The sequence below is a fragment of the Temnothorax longispinosus genome, chromosome 3 (genome assembly GCF_030848805.1).
Source record: "Temnothorax longispinosus isolate EJ_2023e chromosome 3, Tlon_JGU_v1, whole genome shotgun sequence".
NCBI lineage: Eukaryota > Metazoa > Arthropoda > Insecta > Hymenoptera > Formicidae > Temnothorax > Temnothorax longispinosus.
Genome location: NC_092360.1, coordinates 942,397 through 953,707, shown reverse-complemented (window position 1 = coordinate 953,707; position 11,311 = coordinate 942,397). Strand labels below are relative to the sequence as shown.

At 36.9% G+C, this 11,311-nt stretch overlaps 1 protein-coding gene and 1 long non-coding RNA gene across 17 annotated transcripts in view; one reads left to right on the top strand and one right to left on the bottom strand.

The window, feature by feature from the left end:
- Positions 1-11,311, top strand: part of Raskol (Ras GTPase-activating protein raskol) — a 313,196-nt gene that overhangs the window by 192,890 nt on the left and 108,995 nt on the right. For 2 of the 15 annotated variants that reach the window (XM_071772425.1, XM_071772422.1), the window contains exon 2: positions 4,697-4,994. The exons of 11 other annotated variants lie outside the window; for them this stretch is intronic. The gene's annotated coding sequence lies outside the window, so the exon portion shown is untranslated. Of the gene's footprint in view, positions 1-3,722; positions 4,995-11,311 lie in introns of those variants that run through there. 2 more of the 15 variants (XM_071772424.1, XM_071772423.1) reach the window with 2 other exon arrangements.
- The window catches only part of LOC139809497 (uncharacterized), a 300,362-nt gene continuing 292,641 nt past the window's right edge, over positions 3,591-11,311 (bottom strand). The window contains exons 4-5 of one of the 2 annotated variants that reach the window (XR_011731111.1): positions 8,093-8,317; positions 3,615-3,729 (exon numbers count right to left, since the gene is read on the bottom strand). This is a non-coding gene — a long non-coding RNA (uncharacterized lncRNA). Of the gene's footprint in view, positions 3,730-8,092; positions 8,318-11,311 lie in introns of both variants that reach the window. The other variant, XR_011731112.1, reaches the window with a different exon arrangement.

Here is an 11,311-nt window from a genome sequence, read left to right as displayed (position 1 = left end):
TCGGTCGTATCTCTTCACTCTATAACAAACGTGACATATACGATTTGCGATTCTCTTCTTTCATCCTAAATTGCTTTCCAGTAGTTTTCTTTTTTGTAAGATTATCACGTGCTGGCAATCATGAGAAAGAATATCGCGGAATTGATACGATGGATGTCCTCGATAGGCGAGTATAACTATTCGTAGATTAACTCGTAAGATCTCGCGCCGGTTAGGCGCAGTTTAAGCGAGCAATGCCGTGCACCGCGAACGAGCGACTCAACTTTCTTTTCTTTGCTCCGAACCCGATCCTTCTGTTCGTCGTCCGATCGGAACGACTATCTTTTGTGCCCCGGTCTCGTCTTCTGGCGACGCATGAAACCTGTTACTCTATATCACGCGACGTCCCTTCCCGCATCATCCGATGAGTGTCAACCCTTTGTGTATTATTACGCATCGCGACAGGATATAATGTCGTAATAAGAATGATAAGAATTAACGAACCCTCTCTTAATTAAATCGTCCGTGTTACCGTTCACTTAGCTGGCAGTCTTCGATCCGCTAGAGAAGTTTGGTTTAAAGTTTTATCAAGAAGATATTTTACTTTACCCACAAGTTAGAAAAAAAATCAACTTTATCGCAAAACGCGTCATTAAAGAATTAGATGCAATTTTGAAACAACCTGTATACAGTTAATTTCTGCAGGCTATTCGTGTTAGGTTACACGCATCGATTGTCACGAATGATGTTCATTGGCAGTCATCGGTATTGATTGACGATTAATGTATTTAAATTACCTTCGTTACATATTCGTTACATATTCGTATACATATTCGTATGTATACATATATATTACGTACGCAAATAATCATTGGCGAATATTGTGGAGTTAGGCAAACATTATAGATACAACATTTGCATTATGAGATCTGTCCTCGTGCGACTTCCATATTTGATCCCGTATAATGTTACGCTTAACAATTAGCCATTATTGCCTGAGGGCTTTTATACACCTACGGATAAGTTAGGGTGGACAGCGAAATGAGGCAAGAGTGAAATCTAAGAGAACGAAAATAACTTTGCGCGGCATCGCCATTACATTACGGCTGTGCAATGTGGTATGAATTACAGATATTAAAATACCCGTTTTACAGCCGTCGCACACACGCATCACCGTGGAAGACGTAACAATGACTGACCACACCTAAGCGACCCTGACAATGCGCCACTCGACAATACTCCGTCTAGACAATTCTGTCTACGTAAAGTGCACTCCTACTCCTTTCTCCATTATCTAACGCTAGGCTTTCTTTACTTCCGCGAGAAGTTTTCCGAAGAAATTTCTCTTCTTGTTGTCTTATAAAATATGCCCCATTTACATTGAAGATAATATATTGCAGGGAATTTAATTGCAAAGAAAATATTTTGACGTTTTAATATTTTATTCTATAATTGTGTGTTTCATAACATCTATCTTATTAGTGGACTTTAGCAATTATTTGTTTAACATATGTCTCTTTTGTACTATTGTGTAGAATATAATTTATAAAAATAACTACAATACATGTGCGTATAATATTTTGCTTTGATTGAATTAAATGTTAATGATAGATTTTTTATCTCATTCTTAAGAAGATTAATCTAGTCAAAGGGAATTGTTGGCTAACGAGAGCCGATAAGATAAACAGTCTTCCCACGGTTATTCTCGCTATCAGTTACAATACTATTAGCGTTATGATTCGACTGTAGAAAGGTAATACTGTTATAGCGGAAACGTTTCCAAAATTTTACGTTTCAACACTTGTCGATAATGACGTGTTTGTTTGAAGAAAAAGGGATGAGTTAATCATCCTTTATTAGGTAAAAAGCTATCGCTCTATCACAAACATATGAATGAAACGATAATTTGTCTGTCGTTCAAAACCGTTTTGTACGATATAAGATGATGATTATGTTGTTACACGTATATCTATAGCATTGTCGTTTTTTTTTTCGGTAGTCTATCTCTGGGCTTAATGGCAGACTAGCGATTAATCATCGCATCATGTTATTCCACCCAGTGAGCCTTCTAACTCCTTTACGTTGAAACGACCGTTCGTGCGTCGCGACGTGAATGAAAAATTTGACATCTAAAAAATATAGAAAGGATTATCTGGAAAAAAAACAACATAAATTTAGACTCATATTTACAGAAAATAAGCTGTTTGGTTAACTAGGTCAATCAAAAAAATAGATCAAAATAAAGACGGCATATCATGAAATACGCGATTAAAGAATATTCTCAATATATAATTACAGAAAAGTAAATTTTTTATTGTTCGAATCATGAATTGATATATTTTATTGTTGTTCGTTTATTTTATACTTCGTGACATTGATGAATTGTTCTTGAAGAATAATGACATAGAAAACTGTTTTCACGAAAGTTTAGTAAGTTTCGTTATTGATCCGTTAAGTATGAAATCGTTACTCGCCCAGATGAGTCATGATTACGAGTAACGTCATTCTGTTGTTAAACGTCTCGGGAGATTGATTACAGAGTATGTGCCGTTCGCGGAATTGTTTTATACCTCGTTCACTATAGGTGAACACGTTAGTGCAACGTACACTTGCATATATTACTGATTAAAGTATGCTTACGCTATGCCATCAGGACGGCATGAAATATATTTCGACACAAAACACAAACTATGATGAGGCGACTCGATATCCAATTGCCGCGGCTTCTTTTATCTTTTTATCAAAATACTGAATTAGTTTACAAAATATTAAATTTCTGCAACGCGCTACGTATTCTAGAGATAACGGTTTGTAATAATAATAATAATAATAATCAATCAAATCATGCGGTATACGTGCGGTATACGTTTGACCAGTTAGAAGCTTCAATATCCAGTAAAAAAACTAAACATTTGTATATTTTCACGGTATTCTTGTATTATTTTCATTACAAGCTTTGTTTTATTATTTAACGTGCGGCATTGTTACTCGTTTAATAATCGTGCGACGCGATTATTCAATTCGATATACGATAAAAGCAATTAAATCATTGTGTCAGCGCACGTAGCTGCGGGACATGTAAATCGCCATGCACAAAACTCGCGAATTTATTTCACCGTCGGTGTAATATCACTGCGGTAATGCCGAGCGCAATTTTTCGTTTGACGTAAAATGCCGCTACTTCGTCGTCATCGTCATCGTCCTTGTCATCATATAACTCGGGTCAATTGCTACCCCACACACTCAATAATTAAACAAACGTTTTAAAACGATACGCTTCCACCCACCGGAAGCGAGCAAGCACACATATGTCATGGCATGCCCGAGAGGATCTGCGCCGGTTAACGAAAGTTAATACCTCCAGGGCATTGAATCCTCGTTACAGCGCGATGTCGAATTATTCTATCAGATTGTTCTGCTCCCCGGATTTGGTCTCTGCCTTTTTTTTTATTACGACCACCCCAATCGACGGAATTATCACGGTCGTTGCGTCTCGTCGTACGCGTCGTCGAAGCCGATTCAGCGAAACATCATCTCCGCTTGGCGTCAGCTTTCCTGCTATCGCGTCGGGATGAATTTATTTGACGGCGCTCTTATTGACAGCCACATGAAACGGTCGACGCCACGAAGTGTAACGTGAATCCTATATCAGGGGGGTCGGCCGGTCGGTTTCTAACTATCGCACATTTCTGCACCTGGCACATAACGTTTCCCTGGCCTTAATTTGCCTTCCGCTCTTTCTCTTCTTTCCTGAAAAAAAAAGACAAGATAGTCAGTTTTCATGATAATTTCGTTTTGTTAAAATTAATAATAAATAGTAACAGATAAGTCATCGTCATGCTTTGTTCTCTTTTTTGTCAGTGATATATATATCTAAAATATAACTTGTAAATTGTGGACACGTTTCTGCAGTAAATCTTTCGTTTTTCACGTCTCTTAATTTTTTTAATGTAATAATTAATACTAATCATTCTTTTTGTTAGTTTTACGATCGTTCCTTTGATATTCGGTCACCGACTCCGTCGGTTGTTGGTAGAGACAGCAGGTGCGAATCCTCTTAACGATAGAATTCGAGTCACGTTTCAGCAGGTGCTGGAGGGACTTTTAATGATGCGCAACTCGTTCATAATTCACTCGAGGACTGGATAAGGGACCTTATCAACAGTTCCGAAATTACTTTTGATAAAAGATCACGCCTTGGGATAGCGAAACGGTTCGGTTCGAAGTTTGGTAACGTTGAAAAGCGGACGAGATAAGTCGCGCGTTGGAGAGCTATTTCCTCTTTTCGCAGTGCGTTCACGTGGCACCAGATAACAACGAGCGAAGCCGGACGTCGCGCTCGTTGCTTATGTCGCTTTGTCTTAATTGCCGAGAGCGTCGCCTTTAGTCAGCGAAATTCGCCAGTTCCGGCAATCGCGCGTGAGAAATTTACGCACTCTCGGCGGGTGGTAGAAACCGGGAGACGGAAAATTTATTAAGTGAAAGTTGTAAACTAGGTCCCCGCATCTTGATCGCGTATATCCGATTACATTCCCTTTGCTGCTTCCCTTGTGAATTTTTGCAACACAACGGTGCTTGATAAAAGAGAACAGGAAAACTTCAATCATCTCGGATGGTTTTGAAAGATTGGAATTTTTACTTCGAAAGGGCTGAGCGGTATCACGCATATTTTTGTTTGCTGTCCTGCTGGTTATAATGGAATATCACTGTCTTTCAGTCTCCCGACTGCACTGCGGCATCTATTTCAGTTTGGCGACTGTAGGAACGAATTCTTTTGTCAGCGAGGTGGCGTCCCTCGGACTGCACGTACCGTATATTAAAATTAACTCCGCGTAAAACACAATCCCTCGTGGCATGCCCCATTCAGAGCGGCGTAGCAGCATTTTTGTGCATGTAAGAAAGATCTCGAGTCCCTGGCGCGAGTGCGTGTGTCGGCGAGCCGACAGAATGGTGTCCGGCGCCGCTTCGGGATCCTTGGACACGGACTTACACGATTCAAATTATACTGGCAGGAGGTAAGTTTTTGAGTTCTCAAAATTATATAATGGCAAACGTTCTCCACGCGGCTCGACGCGTCTCTCTTCACAAAGCATTCGTGATAAGGTGAGAGTAAAGCAATATGTTATATTCTTTTACATGACAAAAAACTTTTGTTTTTAAGTAAATTACCTTGAATTCAGAGATCAAGAATATTATTATACGACATATATTGATAAAATGTGCTTCAATTTTTCGAATTCTAAAACTTTCTGTATCAAAATTATATTAAATCACGGAAAGATATTCTCTGCCTCATTAAATGAAATTATTATTTTTATTTTTATAAATATTAAGAGTCTAGTAGAGTTTGTGTAAATTAAATTAATTTAGTTTAGTTAATTTTACGCTTAATTTAATTAGGTAAGTAATATAATAACAATATTACCATAACCGCTCTTTTGTATGGCGGGAAATATTTTCAAAAGGATCTATGTGTCAGATAATATTCGCGCATTATCAATTTATCCAATAAATTCCCACAGCGACACAGATTGCCAAAAGGGCTTCATGTCGTAATTGATATTTGAATAATTCCCTAGCCTAACGGCAGAGTGAAGCCGAGTGAAGAGATGACGCGCGTTTTAACTGCCATAACATCGGCGACGCAGTTAATTGTTAATGGCTTTATCCATAGGACCCATGATCCACTTATCCCGTTAAAACTTGCTCTCGCACTATCGCCCTGACGAGTTCGGCCGATTACAAGCAAGTCGTTAACTGTGTGAGGCCGCGTGCGTTATCGCGTTTAGCACGTGTAATCGCGAGAGTCCAGAAATTGCATTCCGCAGGTACCAACATCGCCGACGAGAGCGACGATGATTATGAGCGGAATCGAGAAAGCCTCCTATATAACAATTTACGCGCGAAATATTGCCACGTCAATCATTTGTCGCTTCCACGTGGCCATTACAAGCGCCGCTCGTGTTTTCGCTCGGGGATTATGATTGATTATATGCTCGCAATTAACACAAGTTACGAAGGCGAAATGTATACCAACGCACGCGCGCGTTTCGACTGTTTCGAGACCTGTGGAATCGAGTTCGTAATTCGCGCTTCTCGCTATACCTACCGATTATTCCACGTCAATTTCCAAACTTCGCGCGCGATTGTATCGAATTGAAAATATTGGCATACTACGGAAAAATTCATCAAGATATCAAACTTGTAAATTTGTCTTCAGCTTACTTTGTACATCGACATTACAGTTGATATTCATTCTCAGATTCTCACGCATCATGACATTATCGTAATAATATCGCGCGAAAATTACGCAATGTAATCTAGCATATATATATGCAATAAGTATAATGCATTTCTTCATGTTCGTGGAACATTCGCTCGTTCCGCCTCTTTTAACAGAAAAATATAAGTTATGAACGCAATGTGCACATTGCATAGATACCATCGGCGTTTTACTGTCGCGTTTTCTATAAAGCATAAATTATGATTTTCTTTTACGGATATTGGTAATGCAATAGTGATAAGATCTGAGGTTTATGCAATGCAAATTCGCGCATAGTTACAAACAACATAGTATTCAGGTTTTGGAATTGTTTATATACATAGACATATATTAAAATCTGCAAAACTCAATATCAAGGGATTATTTTCAAATAATAAAAATATTGAATGATAAAATAAACACTGTACTGAAAAGTACAAACCACGGTAGATTCTCATTAAAATGCAGTTTAAGTTAAAAAAAATATTATAATTACTTAAAAAAAATAAATTTTATTTAATTAACTACGTTGGACGGCCATTCTACATCGTTAACTACTCGACAGTTTTTCTCTCGCTTTTATGAGGTTTTAAACTATACGGTTTAGTTGCGACGCATTTACATGACGAAGTAATGCCACCGCATAAAGTACACCCGTGCGAAAATACGGAGAAAGAACACGAGGGAGAGCTTTAAAGCTCTCTTGTTTCGCGAAAGCACTTGATTTAAGCAGCTTACGAATGCCACGTTTTCTCTCTCTCTCTCTCTCTCTCTCTCTCTCTCCCGCGCTCTCTGATAACAGAATTGCAAGTTCTCCAACTTCATAATATATAGAATCTTCGGTAATTTTGTGTTACCACCTTAAGGCTATATTTTTCCGAATAAAATAAATACCATATGAATTATGATAATACTATAATATGCAAAATACCAGAATTTTTAATATCATTTTAACGCAATTATTTTCTCTTTTCTCTGGTATCTAATCTTGTTTTTGCTTTGAAAAGTTCCATTCTATACACGTGAGACTCGCTTTCGAAATTTCATGCAAACGGAACTCTATTGTAACTCACCTAACCGAGTCACTGATAATTAGTAGGCTCATTGAAATCGAGCTGGAATCGAATTTAGTGGTGGAGCAGAACAAATGGTCCAATAAGCGAACAAGAATTTCCTTAGAGATTATAGCTTTGCGACAATGCGCTTTTGTCCCCCGAGAATAAATTACTTGCCGATATATTATTAATTTCGTTGTACTTTATATAGAAGGAATTTGTTCCTACATTGATAGTATATATTATTAATTTATAGGCACGTTTATAAAAACATTAATCAATTTTTTAAATCTTGAAAAATATATCTTTAAAAAATAATAAAAAATTGAAAAATTTAATCAATTTCTTAAAATAATCATCAGTAATATAACGTAAAAATCAAGAAATACAATTTTAATTCTTGGAATCTACAATCATTATGCGCGCTAACCGAAAGAAAAGAGGAGTAGGATTTTAGAACTTTTACTTACATAAAATAATCTTGAAATCTATGCAGTTAATACATAATTGATAGAATTAAACGCAAGAGAGCCTGCATTGTGTATTCTGGCTTGAATCTTAAAGTGTTAAAATAAGCTTAAACATTTTTGGTTCTCATCGTAACTTGGAATTATTTATGATTTCCTAGAAATTTCCTTCGCATTCGCGTAAAATAATCTTTTATCGCGCCTCGCGTTACAGTTATACATGTCTATACCGCATGTTGTCTAGGCTCGCGCCCGCTTTTTCTCGCTGTGTTTTTCTCTCGCCGCAAGAGTGTCGACAGTTATAAACTCTCCTAAGCTGGAATACTCACTAGAAGAAATCTCGCGTAAGTCTTCTATGATGTATCCGGGAGCTTCTTTGTAACGTGGACGTTTAGAAAGCGAACCTTCCTCGAGGATCGCCCTGGCAAGTGCCTGTGGTGAATGTGGATATTTTTTTGCAATTTTTCTACAGGAAAGACATGAAGCATCGAAGCAGAGCATGAACGATCGATCGATCGCGGTTCCGCACTATTCTCGTTCGCCGGCCGAAGTACCTTTAATATAAAAGAGAGATAGTTATACGTGCAACATCCGACAAAGAGAATATCGCGTGGGGTATCCTTTGACGTACGTTTGCATTTTTTTGCGTTTTCTTTTACGTGCATAGAATAGCGGCACGAGTTACACAAGAATTTTTAGAGAAATAGACAGCAATTCCAAATCGCACCAAATCTGTTGCATTAATATATAGAAAAAATTATTTATAAATTGTGTTGAACATATATGATAGCAATAAGAAACGAAGTAAAAAAATGATATTTTTTTAATTTAACTTTTTTCTAACTTGACATTGTTCGATAAAAAATATAGAGTACAGATCAATTATTTAAAAAAAGATCTTTTTTTACTTAGTTCTGAGAATTACAAGATAGACGTTTTAAAATTTTTAATTGTACTAAATCTGTTAATTGTACTAAAATTATACTTTTCTCGTCTTATTTATGAAAAGTGATCTGTATATACTCCCTTTCTGCGCTAATTGCAAATCGATTAATTAAAAGATTATAATTAATTCCGAATTAATCGATTTAACCGGCACTGCTCTATATATTCTTTATTAACAATCTTTAATTGCTGCATTAGCTATTAAGACTTTCGCGGATGTTAATCGATATCGTAAAATAAAAGTATAAGTGAAGGCATCTGACCGGACGCGAGGATGGTTTTATTTCGCAAACGTGAGAGAATTTTGCAATAAGCGAAGTATATAATATGACAGAACTTAATAAGTATGCGGAGAATATATCTATCCGAGATCAAGAAGAAAAAGAAAGGGAATTCTAAATATCATGACGACGGTGCAGTATAAAATATTTGAGTTCATTATGGCGAAACATCTTTTCATGTATCGGGTTAAAAATTCCATATGAAATGGAATACGAAGGATGAGATAGAGCAACGGCAATATTACAGCATGACGCAGGAAGCACCGTGCGGGCAGGTAGTTGCAACTTCCGGTGTGGATAACGCCTAACAAAAGGGAGAGCCTTCCTTTGTTAACGATACAGATACCGTTTTTTGCGGTACACTAGAAACAATTTTTTTTAAATCACGCGAGCCTCTTCTTATCAGGTAGAATGCATTGATCTTTTCTTTATGGTTAAAAGATCATAAAATTTTAGTGTTTGAAAGTTATATAATCGAGCAAAATGAGTTAATGAAAAATCTATATTATACTTGTGCTTTCACCGAGAAAGTTTTGTTTCTCCTCATTGTCAGCCATCGAGTACGTCGTATTATCAACCGCTCTCGCGTTGTCAATTGGAGTAGAAATGTGACGCCAGCGGATATTTTTGTAGGTTTTTACCTTGCGATTTTTTTAGCGCGATTTTATAAATAGGACATACAAATATAGAACTTAAAAGGCGTGCGCAGCAAGGTTAATTTAACCCAATTAAATCCATTTAACTAGTCGCGAAGTTTCAACGTAACGTATCACACTTTACATATCACATTTTATTACTACTAATATGTATATTGGAATTAATCATTCCAGTAATTAAAATTATATATTATAGAGGAAACGAATGGAATATAGATTCTATTATACTTTTATTATACGTGGATAATATTAAATTGTACAACAGAGGAAACGAATGGAACATATAGTTTTTCTATTATACTTTTATCATACATGATAATATTAAATTAAGGAGAAAAATATTATTGATTACATATATAGCATAGAGAAAGAAAAATAATTTAATTTTGTGTTCTCATCTACGGTATGGCTTAGATGCTTGCCATTTATGTCCGTATTATAGAATCTGATATCGCTTCCATTTTAGCATATGGCGACATTTTTTTTGTTCATATCCATTGTTCAATCGTTACAATTTTCAGAGTCAATCCTCCTTTTATCTTTGAACTTTTCACGTGAAAATCCCTTACCCGGTAGAGATGACCCATTTCGATCAACTCTAGGTAATTCGCCATTGTTCCCCGATTTTCCACTCCTCTCTCTGGTTGGCGAATAATCCCGATATGGAAATGAATGGAAATAAATGCGAAAAAAGGATTAGAGGAAGGGAAAGAGCACGACTTCACGTAGACGCGGGGGTGCAGTAGTTGCATCGAAGTTCTCGGACGAGTTTCAAGTTCTTTGGGCGTTACAGCTATAAGTCTTTCTCCAACCCGTACCTGCCACTGTCTTTTTGCATTCGATGACGTAAAAGCATCGCCGTAGAAACTTGGTGGCTCAATATTTTTCTTCCGGTTCTGCGAAGCGCGCATATAGCACATATCTACCATATATGTCGCGGTACACAGATCGTGGAAACAGGTCAACTTAACGGATTCGTCGAATTTGTCGCTTGTCGCTGTAGTTTTTGCGTTGAACCTTCTGAGAAGGATTGAATCCCACCATATCGTTTCGATCTCGAATTATCTCGTAAAAGTAGAAGCGCGAAATGTAGTATCGGCATGCAATAAGCTACGCATCTATCTTATTGCGAATTAAAACGGTAGTTAATTAAAAACGTGCTGCGATGCGAATCGCCGCGAAGTAAATGAAATTATATCAAGGTCGAAAGAAAGCCTTCTTTTTATAGATCTGTATCTAGATTTGTATCAGTATTTCTTGTCTTAATCGTAGAAGATTAAATAATTTCTATTAAATAGCTTATAATTACAAGCGGAAAGATTAATAAGCGAAAAAAGCAAGTAATTACATGTAATTTTAAAAAATAAGTGCAGCAATTTAACCTTACACAGCTATGACAGCTAGACAAAGTAGCGAATGACGTCAACACCGCTTTAAATTGCTCTAACGTGATGAGATAATTAGAAGATTAGATTACTCATTCGCGTTTACATTTATGAATTTTCATGAGATTTCCTTGGCCTGCGCTTTAATATGATAAACCTTGTTCGGGAACCATGACTGATTCGACCTACATTCGATAGCATCTCCGATTTTCGCACATTTTCAAGATTACTTATCAGGTCTTTGACTTATAGGCATGTGAAGTCATCGAAACATCATTATA